This window comes from Prionailurus viverrinus, chromosome A3 (genome assembly GCF_022837055.1).
Source record: "Prionailurus viverrinus isolate Anna chromosome A3, UM_Priviv_1.0, whole genome shotgun sequence".
In the NCBI taxonomy this organism is placed as follows: Eukaryota; Metazoa; Chordata; class Mammalia; order Carnivora; family Felidae; genus Prionailurus; species Prionailurus viverrinus.
Genome location: NC_062563.1, coordinates 81,041,805 through 81,057,159, shown reverse-complemented (window position 1 = coordinate 81,057,159; position 15,355 = coordinate 81,041,805). Strand labels below are relative to the sequence as shown.

At 36.8% G+C, this 15,355-nt stretch overlaps 1 protein-coding gene across 11 annotated transcripts in view; it reads right to left on the bottom strand.

Annotated features, from left to right (window-relative positions):
* Nucleotides 1-15,355, bottom strand: part of EHBP1 (EH domain binding protein 1) — a 372,579-nt gene that overhangs the window by 320,562 nt on the left and 36,662 nt on the right. The gene's annotated exons all lie outside the window — the stretch shown is intronic.

The window sequence follows — 15,355 nt, the reverse complement described above, 5'->3', positions numbered from 1 at the left end:
TAGCAGTTCCATTTCTAGGTATATACTCAAGACACAAATGTTCATATTAACATTGTTAATAATAGCCAAAAAGTAGAAACAACCTAAACACCCCTTTAGTATACATAAAATGCAGTATATTCATACCACAGAATATTTGCAGTAATGAAAAGGAATGAAGTATTGATACATGATACTCATGGATAAACCCTAAAACCCATTATTAAGGGAAAGAAACCAGTCACAAAAGACCATATAGTAAGATTCCATTTACATGAAAAGTCTCCAATAAGCAAACAGAAAGAGGCAGAAAGCAAATTAGGGGTTCCCAGAGCAGGGGTGGGTAGGAGTACAGGGCAGGTGGAAAAAGAAGAGGAGGGAGGGGGGGAGTTCCAGAAGAACAGGGAGTGACTGCTGGTGAATACGGGTTTCTTTTGGGGGTGATGAAAAATGCTAAAAAATTACATGTTGATGATGGCTACACAACTCTAGGAATACATTAAAAACCACTGAATTGAACACTTAGGGTGAACTGTATAGTACATGAAGTATATCTCAATAAATCTGTTAAAAAGGAGAAGGAGAAGCAACAACGCAGAATAATGAAACTAGTTACATTCAAGTGTTGGGTGGAACAAGGGGGAAAGGATACAGCAATGGGAATAGGATACAAAGGATGGAGGAAATAAACCTTTTTAAAAATAGTTCTTACTTGGGGAACCACATTAAAATTCATTAGCTTCTAAGTTAATTCAATAAGAATGGGGAAGGATTTTCTAAAGCGAAATACAAATAAAAAGAAATAAAGCTGTGTTCTGAATTAAAAATATAACCACACTGAACACTAAAAGTTTGATAAGGAATAGGATGTTTACATAACATATCAATATATTTATATGATGCAGTGAGTACACAGAATCACTTTGACATTCCTGCCAAAAAGTCATAATCTGAACCTAATCATGAGGGAACAGACAAACTCAAATTGAGGAACTTTCTTCAAAAGTATCAACGTCATGAAAAACAAAGAAAGACTGAAGAACTCTATCAGATTAAAGGCGAGTGAAGAGGGGCACTGGGTAGCTCAGTCAGTTAAGCGACCAACTCTCAATTTTGGCTCAGGTCATGGTCTCACGGTCATGAGATCTAACCCCACCTCAGGCTCTGTGATGGGCATGAAGCCTGCTTAAGATTCTCTCTCCCTCTTCTCCCTCTCTCTCTCTGCCCCTACCCTCCTCTCTCTCTCTCTCTCAAGTTAAACTTTTGTAAATAAATAAATAAATAAATAAATAAATAAATAAATAAATAAATAAATAAAGGAGAGTGAAGAGATAATAACAGTTAAATGTAACATATGACCCTGGACTGGATTCCAATTTAGAAAAACACATTAACCTTTTGCTAGAAATGGAACTACCAGCATAACTGGAGAAATATGAATTAGGTCTACAGATTAAGCAACAATACTGTATCAATGTTAATTTTCTGACTGGATAAACTGTACTATGGTCACCTAAGAAAACGTCCTGGTTTTTAAAAAATACACACTTAAGTATGTATTCACACTTACAGGTGAAGGGGCATCATAGGTAATGTTAAGAGAAAAATGACATACAGAGAGAGCAAAAGAGAATGATAAAAGTTGACACCTGGGGAATCTGGGTGAAAGGTATATGGGAATTCTTTGTACTAATTTTGCATATTTTCTAGAAGACCGAAATTCTTTCAAAATAAAAGGTTCTTTTTTAAAAAGAAATAATGTTGCAATAATATACCTCCTGTTAGAACCTTAGTACCAAAGATGACAACTAAATCAAAAGATTATTTTAAATACATAACTGAATAAATGAGAAAAGTCAAATCTTTCTAATGGAATTCCAAATGTAAGAAGACTAAAGGAAACAGAAAATCATCATTAGAGCACAGTAATAATTGCCACAGTCAAAATCTACCAGAATTTAATATTAGTGGTTGAAACTTTAAAGAGAAATAGAATATTTACACAACCTCTCAAGTTATCTCCCCTCCAAAATTTGTTAATTTTTTAACATATGTCCACAAATCCTTTGATACTCCTCCTTCCAGGATAATGGAACTAAATTCCCCTCTTCATGAGTCTATATTGGACTTAGTGTCTAGCTACTAACAAGTTGAGTATAAAAAAGAAAAAAGTAATAACTTACAGTGAGAAATCTGGCAGACTCTACCTTAACCAAGTGATCAAAGTCAACACCACCAGTAATAACTCATGCTGCTATCATGTACCCTCTGATATGATGTGATAAAGGCACTTCACATCTGTGGTATCTTCCTCAAATCCATAAGTCCAGTCTAATCATTAGAAAAACATTAAACCCAATTTAAGTGACATTCTACAAAATACCTAGTTAGAATTATTCAAAACTATCAAGGTCATGAAAAACAAGGAAAGGCTGATAAACTGCCATAGATTACAGCAGCTAAGGAGATGTGACAACTAAATGTAACGTGGTATCCTGAATTGTATCTTCAAACAGAAAAAGATTAGTGACAAAACTGATGAAATCCAAATAAGTCTGTAGTTTGGTATAACAATATTGTACTAACATTAATCTCTTAGTTTTGATAAATGGCCATGGTGAATTTATTCACCCTAATTTTACCCAAAGTAAGCTAGGTAAAGAGCATACAGGAACTGTCTATATACTGTCTTTGCAACTCTTCTGTAAAAGTATAATAATTTCAATAAAAAGTTTTTTTTAGTAAATGAATTAACCAATTTTTAAAAGATTATTTTGTAAATTAGAGTACTCTTCAAAATAAAGCTGAACCATTAAACTCAATCTCTAAACCAACTTATTGCAAGAATAAACTCAGCTTCAATTAAGTTACTCTGAAATAGACTATTACTACATGCTCATTGCATTTAATGATTTTTGGAGGGGGCATAGAGAAGTATGAAAGGTAACGAAGGAACTGTGTGTGGTAAACAAGATTTGGGAAGCTTAAGGGGAACAGTTGGAAAAAGCGCTAAAATAAAATAAGAAGAGGTTTAAAAGATTAAAATTACCATTCCAATAGTATCCTAAGCAAACAGGAAATCTGGAAGGTTCCGTTTAGGATAACTACCTCAATAACATAAACAAAGGAACAGAAGGGGCTAGCAAAGTGTTAAGGCTATCATAAAAGCCTATACCATAGGTTCCCAAACTTTCTGGGTTTAGAAGGCCCTGAATGTGTCAGTAATTTTTTCACAGGCCAAAGGAAACACCTAACCATTCTATTTATTAAGTAGTCAGGTCCAAACAACTTAAGAATATATGCCCTAACAACTCGACACCTGTGTTGGGCACTGCACAACCTCTCAAACCTCAGAAGACACTGCCCTCCTCTTTCCTGTTCCATATATATTTTCACATAGTACTTGCTTTTCATAATAGCAACTGCCAACAATCAGCTTTATAAAAATATGGTATCAATGAAAGGATTGTAGCAATCCAATTTTAAAAATGAACTACCTCAAGTATAGTGTGTGTGGTTTCCAACACATGTTGCTGTCATTTCCCTCAAAATTCTTCCATCTTTTGGCACACCTGTAGAGTTCTCTGCAGTGCCTTCAAGGCCTCCTCAGTGCACAGTTTAGAAACTAAGACCTTTACAAAAGATGACAAAGGATATTGCCAAGACAGTAGGAACAGAAAAACTGGAGTGAGGGGCACCTGGGTGGCTCAGCCGGTTAAGCACAGAACTTCAGCACAGGTTATGATCTCATGGTTTGTGGGTTTGAGCCCCGCATTGGGCTCTGTGCTGACCTGACTGCTCAGAGCTGGAGCCTGCTTCGGATTCTATTTCTCCCTCTCTCTCTCTCTCTGCCCCTCACCTGCTTGCTCTCTCTCTCTCTCTCTCTCTCTCTCTCTCTCTGTCTCTGTCTCTCTCTCCCTCTATCTGTCTCTCTCTCTCTCAAAAATAAACATTAAAGAAAGAAAGCAAGAAAGCAAAACTGGAGTGAGAATTGAGACATGCCTCAGAGAAAAAAAAAAATCAGCAGATCCAGAAATGTTGCCTGGACATATAATAACTGTGCTAGCACTTGAGCAGTTCCAAAAATAGAATAATAAAAATTATTGTATTATTAGCTATCCTCCAATAGTCCTTGCTTCTGTAGAAGTCTTTTTTTTTTTAATGAACTAATAAACCTATTCAAATGTTTATATTAACTTGACAGCCTTATAGGTGGCATCGCTAAAGTACATTACTCTCACTTTTAACACACACACATATATTACAGAAACTGCTGAAAAAAAATTCAATTCAAATTTTCAACTCGTTAACATTTCTAGAGTACCAATAGGAATTGTCATCCAGCATTTGCAAAACTTTACTTTAGACAGGTATCTGAGAAAGAATCATATATGATAGTTCTAAAACCTGGCTTGATGATGGATCTTAAGCAAGCAATCAGGGAACTCCTAAAATGACAGACTTGCCAGCACCATTCCCCATTTACAAGCTCAGGCTTTCTAATGAGCATGGAAATCTCCATATTTGCAAAGTACCCAGAGATTCTGAAATCAGCTAGTTTGAGAGGAAATGACCAAAACAGCACTGTCCAGTAAAACTTTTTGTGATGATGGAAACGTTCCATACTTGCACTATCCAATATGGTAGCCCCTACTCACATGTGGTTAGTGAGCACTTGAAATGCGGCTAATGTGACTGAAAAACTAAAACTAAATTTTTAATTTCATCAAATTTAAGTTTAGATGTAAAGAACCACATGTGGTTAATTGCTTCTGTACTGGACAGTACAGAACTTGATGATTTATTTTAAATATCCATTCTTATAAATTTTCCAAGTTGTACCTTTGATTTAAATTAGATGATCAGAAAACTAGGTAAAAACTTTATCCAGTTTAACAGTCTGAGTCTTTTGTAGGTGGAGACTTACCCAATGTCATACCCTTTTTTTTTTTTTTTTCATAATAAAAATCCTCTTTGAATTAAGTTCTAAAAGTCTCTGCAAAAAATTTGGATATTTTCTTTAGCCAGAAGAAATACCACCTGAGCCAATGTGCTTCCCTTTTTGCCTTAGCTGCCAATAAATTCAGAACCAAGTCCGGTGTCCAGTGGTAACTTCTCTTAAGTGTCCAGTAACATGCATTCTCTGATCCTCAAGACTATCTCTGTTCTATTTATATCCCTAAATTAGTCAACATAGTGTTATTTTAAATTCTTAAGCAGACAAACTCTTTTGGACATGGGCAGAGTGTCAACTTTTAAAGTGATAACTTCTTTAATTAGAGTCAATGCTTTTATTGTTAATTGAGCTTTAAAGTCAATTTTTTAACTGTTTTCTCATTTAAAAAGTACTTTTAAAATAACAACACTAGGGTTAGTGACAAAAAGAGATATTTTAATGGAACAAATGTATTGAAGAAAATCTTTAGGTACTTATTAGCAAACCTGCCTGAAAATATCACTATAATAGCGACAAATAAGACAAACATAAACTAACATCCTGCTGTAATTCTATAGCCCCCATTTCACAAACTCAGTTCTACTTTTATAAAATATGCAAAAGTCCTGATGCAGAATATGAACATCCCTACTGAGCATTCAGTTCAAAAAGCTTGTGCAATTTTTCCTTCAGTACACTGGCCTATTTTTATATCATGCAGGGAACTACTTCAGTAGCTCTTTTGTTGAAATTTTCCACAAAATTAGAACAAACACATTTGAAACATCAACAGCACATTTCTAGAAATGCCTAGTTTTAAGTTCTCTGAGCATCTAATTGCAAAACTAATGTGAAACTAAACTTAAATCGTCAGAGTAAAATTTCAAATAACCTCTCAAAATTTCATTTTAAAAATCAACCTTTGGGATGCCTGGGTGGCTCAGTCGGTTGAATGTCCGACTTCAGCTCAGGTCATGATCTCACGGTTTGTGGGTTCGAGCCCCACATTGGGCTCTGTGCTGACCTGACCACTCAGAGCCTGGAGCCTGCTTCGGATTCTGTGTCTCCCTCTCTCTCTGCCCCTCCCCCACGTGTGCTCTGTCTCTCTCTCTCTCTCAAAAATAAATAAAATGTTAAAAAAAAAAATTTTTTTTAATCAACCTTTAAAATACATAAACCAAAGGGTGCCTAGGTGGCTCAGTCAGTTAAGTGTCCAACTCTTGATTTCGACGCAGGTCACAATCTCATGGTTTATGGGTTTGAACCCCGCATCAGGCTCTACACTGACATTGTGGAGCCTGCTTGGGATTCTTCATCTCCCTCTCTCTCTGCCCCTCCCTCACTCATGCTGTCTCTCAAAAAATAAACATATAAACTTAAAAACAAATACACAAGCCAAAACTTGATACCAAATTAAGGTAAGGGAATTTCATATTACTGAGAGATACAGTGTTCTAAATGGGATCATTAAAAAAATCATGACAGGGAAAAAAAATTCTTTAAGAAAACTTATCATAAAGAAATATATCCTAAATATCATAAATAGTCACCATAGGACACACAAACAAATGCTGGCAAATTAATTCTACTTTAGATGAATTTAATTAGTTTCCTTAGCCATATTATTTAGTTGAAGTCATTATTAGAAAGTAAATAAAGTTATAAGAATGTGAACTGATTTGGGGGCACCTGGGTGGCTCAGTCAGTTAAGCATCTGACTCTTGATTTCAGCTCAGGTCATGATCTCACAGTTCCGTGAGTTCGAGCCCCACAGTGGGCTCTGTGTTGACAGCACAGACCTTGCCTGGGATTCTGTCTCTCCACTTCTCTGTCCCTTTCCTGCTGTCTCGCGCTCTCTCTCTCTCTCTCTCAAAAATGAATAAACATTAAAAACAAAACAACAACAAAAAAAACCCCACATGAACTGATTTTGCTCCAGAGGCAAAGATAATGTAGTTCTTTTCCCCAAAAGCCAAAGTATTGCCAAAACTTAGTTAATTTTAGCACAGCACTTCTAGCATGCTCCCTGGTTTACTCCCACCCCTCGTGTCACTCCAAACTTCTGTGCTAGTTCGTCTTTCTCTAACACTCTTAAGTGTTCAGGTTATAGTTTCAGTCTTCTTGCTTACTCTATCCTTTTGTCTAGATAGTACTCTTCATCACTTATTGCTTAAATAATCAGATAATGACAATAATAACAATTGGTAACATTGATTGAGTGCTTACTATATGTCAGGCACTATTCTAACCACCTTTACAAGTATTATTTCACTTAATTGTCAAAACAACTTTATTAGTTTCATCACCATTTTACAGATGAAGTACTAAGAGGTTAAGTAATTTGTCCAAGATCACACAAAATATATTTTTGTACATACACAGATATAAATGTTCCTTAAAGCTATTGTAAAGTTTCTTTCTATAGCTGGAAGGCAGGCACTGTGGGCTCGCCTCCATTCTTATGCAGTTAGACTACATTAAGTTGAACTGATAGTTTACAGGTTGGGCACAGAGAAAACAGAAAGGTACCAGACTCTAGATTCCACAAACAGTAGCTGCAAGTAACTCCAATGATTTAGAGCAGAGGACAGTAAACTTATTCTTAAAAGGCCAGAGTAAATATTTTAAACTCTGCAGCCACCCAGTCTGTGTAGCAACTATCCAACTCTGCCATTTTAGTGTGACAGCAGCTATGGACAAATGGGCATGGCCATATTCCAATAAAACTTTATTTACAAAAGAAACAGCCTGGACCAAGCCAAAGTGTGCCAACAATCTAGAGGCTACTGAATCTGGTGTGGAGGCAACTGTGATATAAGCACTACAATATCAAATTATGGCATAAAGTATCCTCACTATTTTCCTTAAGTAACCTACAATCGAACTTTTGTACAGCTGAATTTCACATGTAATAAATATTTAAAATCTGGATATTTAATATAATTAATATAATCTGGATATTTAAATAATTAATATTTAATGACAACATGTATCGATTCCAGTTTAAAAAAAAAAAAAACAGTCCACAAACACTAACATAAAACTGCTAACAAAGTAACATCAATTTGTTATCTACTAAAGTTAAATCTACCTTTGACAATTTATCACATGCAAAAGAAGACTGGGCTATTTCCTTTCAAGGAATGAGGGGTTCAAGATCCACATAACTTGTAACACGAAGTTCTGCAAAGTAAAACTTTCTGCCTTACCTCTCCCCTCATTAAAATTTTAGTACCTGTCTTAACCATTTATCCTGCAATTAGTCTTGGCAATTTCAAGAGCCAGAGAGGCCATTTGTCCCACACTTTAGCCTATAAATTCCTTGACTAACCTCTTCATTCCCAAAAATCTTTTCCTCCATTCCACTTCAATCACCAACTGCCACTGTCACACCCTAACAGCTATAATCTTATAGTACAAAAGATGACCCATTCAAATATAGAAGAAATTCCACCTAATTTATTTTTTAAAAAAGAAAATCAAGGTATACTCATATTTAATGTATATGGAATATTAATTAAAAACATATTGAGGGGGCACCAAGGTGGCTCAGTAGGTTGAGCATCTGACTTCAGTTCAAGTCATGATCTCATTGTTTGTGAGTTTCAGCCCTGCATTGGGCTCTCTGTTGTCAATGTGGAGCCCACTTCAGATCCTCTGTTCCCCTCTCTCTCTGCCCCTCCCCCATTTGTGCTCACTCTCTCTCTCAAAAATAAATAAAACATTAAAAAAACATATTGAGGATGTATGCTTATTTATATATTTTTTAGATTTTATTTATCTCTACACCCAATGTGCGGCTCAAACTTACAACCCCAGGATCAAGATTAGCATGCTCTACCAACTGAGCCAGCCAGGCACCCATGTGCTTATTTTTTTTAAACTGATAAGCAAACATGATCCAGAGGAGACTACAACCTTTATCTCATCATTACCTTTAACCAATTCCTCCACAATCAAACATCTCACTTTTTTCCAGTTCATTCACTCTGGTAACTCAACCCCAACAACTATTCAACCTCCTGAACATGTCAAAAGCATTACCCTCTTCACTTTTTCATTGACCATCCCACCGTTCATGTCCTTATTTTCCTCCTTTTCCATCTCATACTCCATGGTGCATCACTATAAGCATTCCTGTGCATTCACTCTCAATTTCCTCACCCTTTTTTCTCTCAGTTATGCATTCATGACAAAACCCAACCCTGATTAAATCCAACTCTGCCTATTCTATGCCTGAACCCAAATAAGGAACATAGCTCAATTAAAATATGCAAACTTGCTGGTTGCATTCATTTTAAATTTAAGACCACAAAGTTAAGAAGGTCCCAGCACCACGAAGCAATCTTTCTACATTTCCCTAGTCAATTCTTGTTTTGACAATACCTCCTCTCTCCTTAATCCTTCAACACCTGTCACCTCCCTCTCAGCTGATGACCCCTAATATTACTTCCCTGAGAAAAGAGAAGCCAACAGAAGAGAATGTCCACACCCTCCTGCACCAAATCTACTAACCTACCTGCTTCTCCACCCGTGTCATCTGCCTTCTCTCCTTATAACAATGAATTGTTCCTGCTTCTACTCAAGTTCAACCTTTCCACTTGGGTACTGGATCCTGTTCCTGTTCTCATATTCAAGGACTTTTCTCCTGAAGTTACCTCCTCTCCCAGCACACCATCAGTTTTTCCTTCTTTACCAACCATTTCCATCAAGCATTCCAATATGCTGCAAATCTTCCACGTGAAACATAAACCTTGTCTCTCTCCAGCTATTCCTTAGTTCTCTGATTTGTAGCAAAATTCTCTATGAAAAGTATCTACATTGATCATATTTACCTCCTTTCTCCTACCCCAATCTAATCATGCTTTTATCCCTACCTGTCCACTGAAACTATTTCTCAAAGTCACCAGCTCTCTCCACCTTGCCAAAGCCACTGTCATCTTGCTCAACCTCTCAACAGTATTTGACACAGTTAAACGCTACCTTCCTGATACATTTTGCACTTGGTTCCTCAGAGAATAGTCTCCTAATTTTCCTCCTAACTTACTAATGCTTGTTTTTCAGTCTCCTTTGCTGGCTCTTCCTCTTCTTACCTACCTCTATATGTTGAAGTGTCCCAAGGCTCAGTCCTCCATCGTCGTAATCTATATTAACACCACAGGAAATTTCCTATAGCCCCATTGTTATAAATTCCCTCTATTTACTAAGAGACTCCAACCTCTTCTCTCTCCTGATCTCAAGATTCTTGTAATTAACTGCTTAATTAAATCTCCACCTGGATGTCCCATACTTTAAGAAAAGCAAAGCCAATTCTTGATTTCCCCTTCATGCCAAACCTTTTCCTCTCCAGGTGTTCCCCATCCCTATAATTAACATTACATTCATCTGGTTGTTCAACCAAAAGTCTACAGTCCTTATTGATCCATCTCTGACTTTACATCATATCTAATCCATCATTAAGTCCTGTCAACAATTCCTTCAAAAAATTTATTTCCACTTACATGGGTGTATACATTTATCAAAACTTACTGAACTATACACTTAAAAGTGATGCATTTTATTGTATGCAAAAGTGTAAGGTATACCTCAGTAAAATGTGGTGTAAATGTATGTTTGTTACCTGCATATATCTGCCCATTTCTCACCACCTCCATCACTACCTCCTTGCTACTCGGACTACTGCCAATAGCCTCCTAATTAGTATCCCTGCTTTCATTTTTACTCATGACAATTCGTATTCCACAAGGCATCCAGAATAATCTTGTTTTTTAAAATTTTTAATGATTATTTGTTTTTGAGAGAGAGAGAGAGAGAGAGAGAGAGAGAGAGAGAGAGAAAGCAGGGAGAGACAGAGAGAGATGGAGACACAGAATCTGAAGCAGGCTCCAGGCTCTGAGTTGACAGCAGACAGCCCAAAACAGGGCTCAAACTCATCACCTGAGCCAAAGTCAGATGCTCAACCAACTGAGCCACCCAGACACCCCCAGAATAATCTTTTTAAAATGTTTATCACATTATATCGCTTCCCTGCCCAAACTTCTCTAGTGGTTTCATATACACTTAAAATCCAAAAGCGCTCAAGGCCATACATTATCTAATGCCTACCTACCTCTCAGACCTCACCTCTTTATCATCCTTCCTTTGTTCTACTGTGTTCCAGACACAACGGTCTTCTATACACTCCTAAAACACACTAAAACAAACTTGTGTCCAATTATTTTTTCTTTTTTTTTTAAATGTACTTCAAAAGTAGGTTCTTTACACAAAAGCTGATGTACCTCTAACTCACTCCATTAAATGGTCAACAGAGAAATGCTTGCTGAAGCCATCCAAAGAAGTGGATCTGAAAGAGTATTTACTAATGTAATTTGGCCTTCATAAACTCAAGTCAATACTTAAAGTACATGCAACATTCCAATGTCCAACTGGAAAACTAAACTGGATCAGTTACAGAAAGCCTGGAACATCAGATTAGGAGTTTACATTTTATCTAATAGGCCAGCATCACAAACTTAAGCACTAGGAAGGACTGCTTTTTTTTAACTTTTCAAATCCTGAGATCACAAAGAGGTATAAAGCAATGAAGAAAATGAGAAGTTACTTTCAGGGATACATACATACATACATACATACATACTACACACACACACACACACACACACACACACACACACACACAGAGTTTTTGTACCTCTAGAATTTTGAGCCATGTGATCATATTACCTATTTTTAAATAAATTATAATTAAATATATATTTAAAAACAGAAAAAAGGAATCTTTACATGACATGGAAAATCAGAAGCAAATGTATTTCTGCCTTTTTGGGAAAAGTTTATAGTAGTTTAAGTATTTTTTGAATGCCATAACTAAGAATTAAATAAAATAAAAACCTAGATAAAATATATTCATATATGTAGATGATACAGACACACACACAAAATACAATATATGCTCATACATAATGGTTCACATCATGTATTGGGGAGCTCCTACCACAACTGAGTTCTGTAACCTAAATTATCATAACCACAACTTGCCAACTTTCAAGTAGTTTCCTTAAATACCTGAATAACTGCTGAGAGCTCATACAGTGAAGACTTTCCTCAGAATCTAAAAGCCTACAAATGATGAAAGAACCAAATAAGAAATAAACTAAGAAAAAAGACAGCACAGTCTCTTTCCCTCAAACTCATCTCCAGTGGCCAGTCTCACAGCTTCATCAATTAAGTGAGATTAATAATTAAATGACTTGGGAACAACAATAAAAATAGAAGATATAAACCCTTAACATCTCCAAATTTGCTAGAGCCTCTACGTGGCAATCAAGGGGTGATGAGGAATAGGACCTCACAGTATAGTGCCCTTCTCTAAGATGAATAAAAGTCATTCAGGTTTTTGTTCTTGACCTAAGTTCTAGAACCACTACACCATGAAAGAATCAGGAAGTGGACTCACACCCCATCAGCCAGAGCAAAGGTGAAATATTGTAAGACAAGAGAGAAAAGAACTTTGAGAAAGCAGAAGCCCCAAATCCTCTAATCTATAGAATCCATCCTTTGATCAAAGGTAAAGTACTGTGAGTTTGCTCATGGCCTAGATCTAAAAAAAGATCCTTAAACTCTTACCTTCATCCTGTTATCTGGCATGTCCAGGCTCATACCGTATGGCCATGACAACAGAACAGGGGAAACATTCTCCTTGCCTCAATCACAGAAATAACACATTCTCCCTTGAAAAACATATCCTGATTCCCATGACCCCCTAATCTCAAGTTTCATCTTTATTCCTTGAGTTTCAAATTCATGCAGAAGTCAGTGTATTTTTAATATACTTTATCCTGGAGTCATGAGGACATTTGGTAAGGTTGAAAACATTATTTTAAAATACTGGCTTTTGGGGTGCCTAGGTGGCTCAGTTGGTTAAGTGTCCTAGGGTTATGGGATTGAGCCATGCATCTGGCTCCACACTGAGCGTGGAGACTGCTTATGATTCTCTCCCCCCATCCTCTAAAAGAAAATACTGCTTCTTAAACTTTAACATGCATACCGTGTGACTCAGTAGGTCTAGGGCAAGGTCTGAAAGTCAGCAGGTCTAACAGGTGGTCCCAGGTGTTGCAAATGCTCCTACTTCTCAGAAAACATTTTAAATAAGAAGATTCTAAAAGGCAATAGAACCTATATACATAGGTTACCTCCAAAGACACAATCCCAATGGAATGCTATCTGTTCTTTTCATAGTTTATTCCTTCTTCCCTATACCAGATCTATTTTCTTATCCTCTCAACACTTGTTTACCTTCCATGTGACTACTATAAAATTGAAAAGTCTAGAACATCCAAATATTTCTAGTGTTAAAGCCATTTCCTATCATGAAGACCTAATTTAATAGGTATACCATAATGGCCATCCCTAAAAATGATCAAGCCATCTATTCATCTGTAATCAAGTTAAATTTTCATTCGTTCACATTGAGACACATTAACAATAACTTACACACTTCTCAAGGGAAAAAAAATTAGCGATGATGCAAACTATAGGGAAGAAACTGATTTTGTTTTTTGTGGACGTTTTAATGTTTATTTTGAGAGAAAGAGAGTGCATGCAGGGGAGAAGCAGAGAGAGAGATGGGAGAGAATCCCAAGCAGGCTGCACACTGCCAGTGCAGAGCCCCACATGAGGCTTTATCTCATGAACCATGAGATCATGACCTGAGCCAAGATCAAGAATCAGATGCTTAACCGACTGAGCCACCCAGGCACCCCAAGAAACTGATTTTGTAACTAAAGAATCACCTGATGTGTTCTACATCCCTTAAGAAAAGACTCAAATTTAACCATCGTAAAGGTGATACTCCCAGTATACTGCCCAGTTAAAAAATACAATGAGGATCTTCCTCATTCCCTAGTTTGGTTACCAGTACCCAGTCTTCCAAACCAGAAACTTGAGTGTCAATCTAGGCCTCTCCCTCTCCTTCATCCCCATCTGTTCCAGACTCCTGACTGAAATGACCATCAAGTCCTATCTATCTGGTGTCCTAAGTGTTCCTCCAGTCTATTCTATTTCCTTTGCATTGCCCTAGTCTTAGCCTTTTTCCTCACTTTACCTACTGCAACAGCTACCCTGACATTGCTGCCTCCAATTACCCTTTACACTATGATACCTGCTCCACACTATTATCCAAGTGATTTTTCCAAAATGCAAACCTAATGTATCTTCCGCTCAAAACTTTTTACTATGCCCCCCACCCATCACCCACAGAATAAAGTCCAAGCCACATATAATGGTCCAAGCACTTAACTTTCCATGATTGGAATCCTGCCTGCCTTTCAAGCATCATATCCCACTGCACTCCCCCTATCCTGCACTTTAAGCCCCATTATTATCAAAATACACTGCTTGAATTTCCAGCACATCCCATGCTATTTAATTCCTCCAAGCTTTTGCATAGGCTGTTGCTTCAGGCTAGAATATCCTTCATTTCTTCTCCCTTGGCTTTCTGGCCAACTACTATGAATCTTTCAAAACCCAGTTCAGATCCCAGGAAGCCATCCCGAGACCATACCCTCTTCTCTTAAAGAATTATTTCCTCCACTGCCAACTTTGTAAGTAATAATAGAATTTACTGGGCATTTACTATGTGCCTGACACTGTTCCAAGCAGTTTATAGGTATTAACTCATTTAATCTTCACAATAATCTCTCCTATGAAACGGTACCATTATTTCTTTTGCAGATATGGAAACTAAATCACAGAGAAATAAATAACCTGTCCCCAAGCATACCAACTGTTAAATGATGGAGACAGATGAAAATCCCTACATCATACATGTTTGTATTACTATTCCTATCAGAGTGAAGTTATTTACACGACTGTCATCACCATGGACTGTGAGCTCCTTGAGGGTAGGGATTATGTCATATTCAACTCTCAAGCCACAGTGCCTAGTGTAAAGTAGGTAATTAGTGCATGCATTTCTTGAATTGCATATAAAATAACATTTCTTACAAGTTCAAGAAAAAAACATTCAGAAACTAGTTTCCAAATATTCAAATATGCTATAAGAGTTCTAGAATAGAGCAAGTTATTTCTTTCATGGAATAAAAAGGATGTCAAAACGAAAGGTAATAGACGTGAGATTACAGTCCTTGTGGACAATGAAATAGACTTATGTAGCAATAATACTACATAAACACTGAAATAAATCAAAACCCAAAGGACCATTTGCTTCAGATTAACTCTTTTTCACTTACTAAATAAGAATTCTTGCTTACCATTCAAAGCAGTGAAAAGAAAGCCCTAAATTTACTTTGCTCAAGTAGAAAGAAGCAAATCATAGGCCAGCACTACTAATTGCTTCCTTAAGTCTGGCCAAGAAATGTATCCCATTAGGCAATTAAAATAAAATACAGTTGCCTGACTAAGCATATAACAAAAGAATTT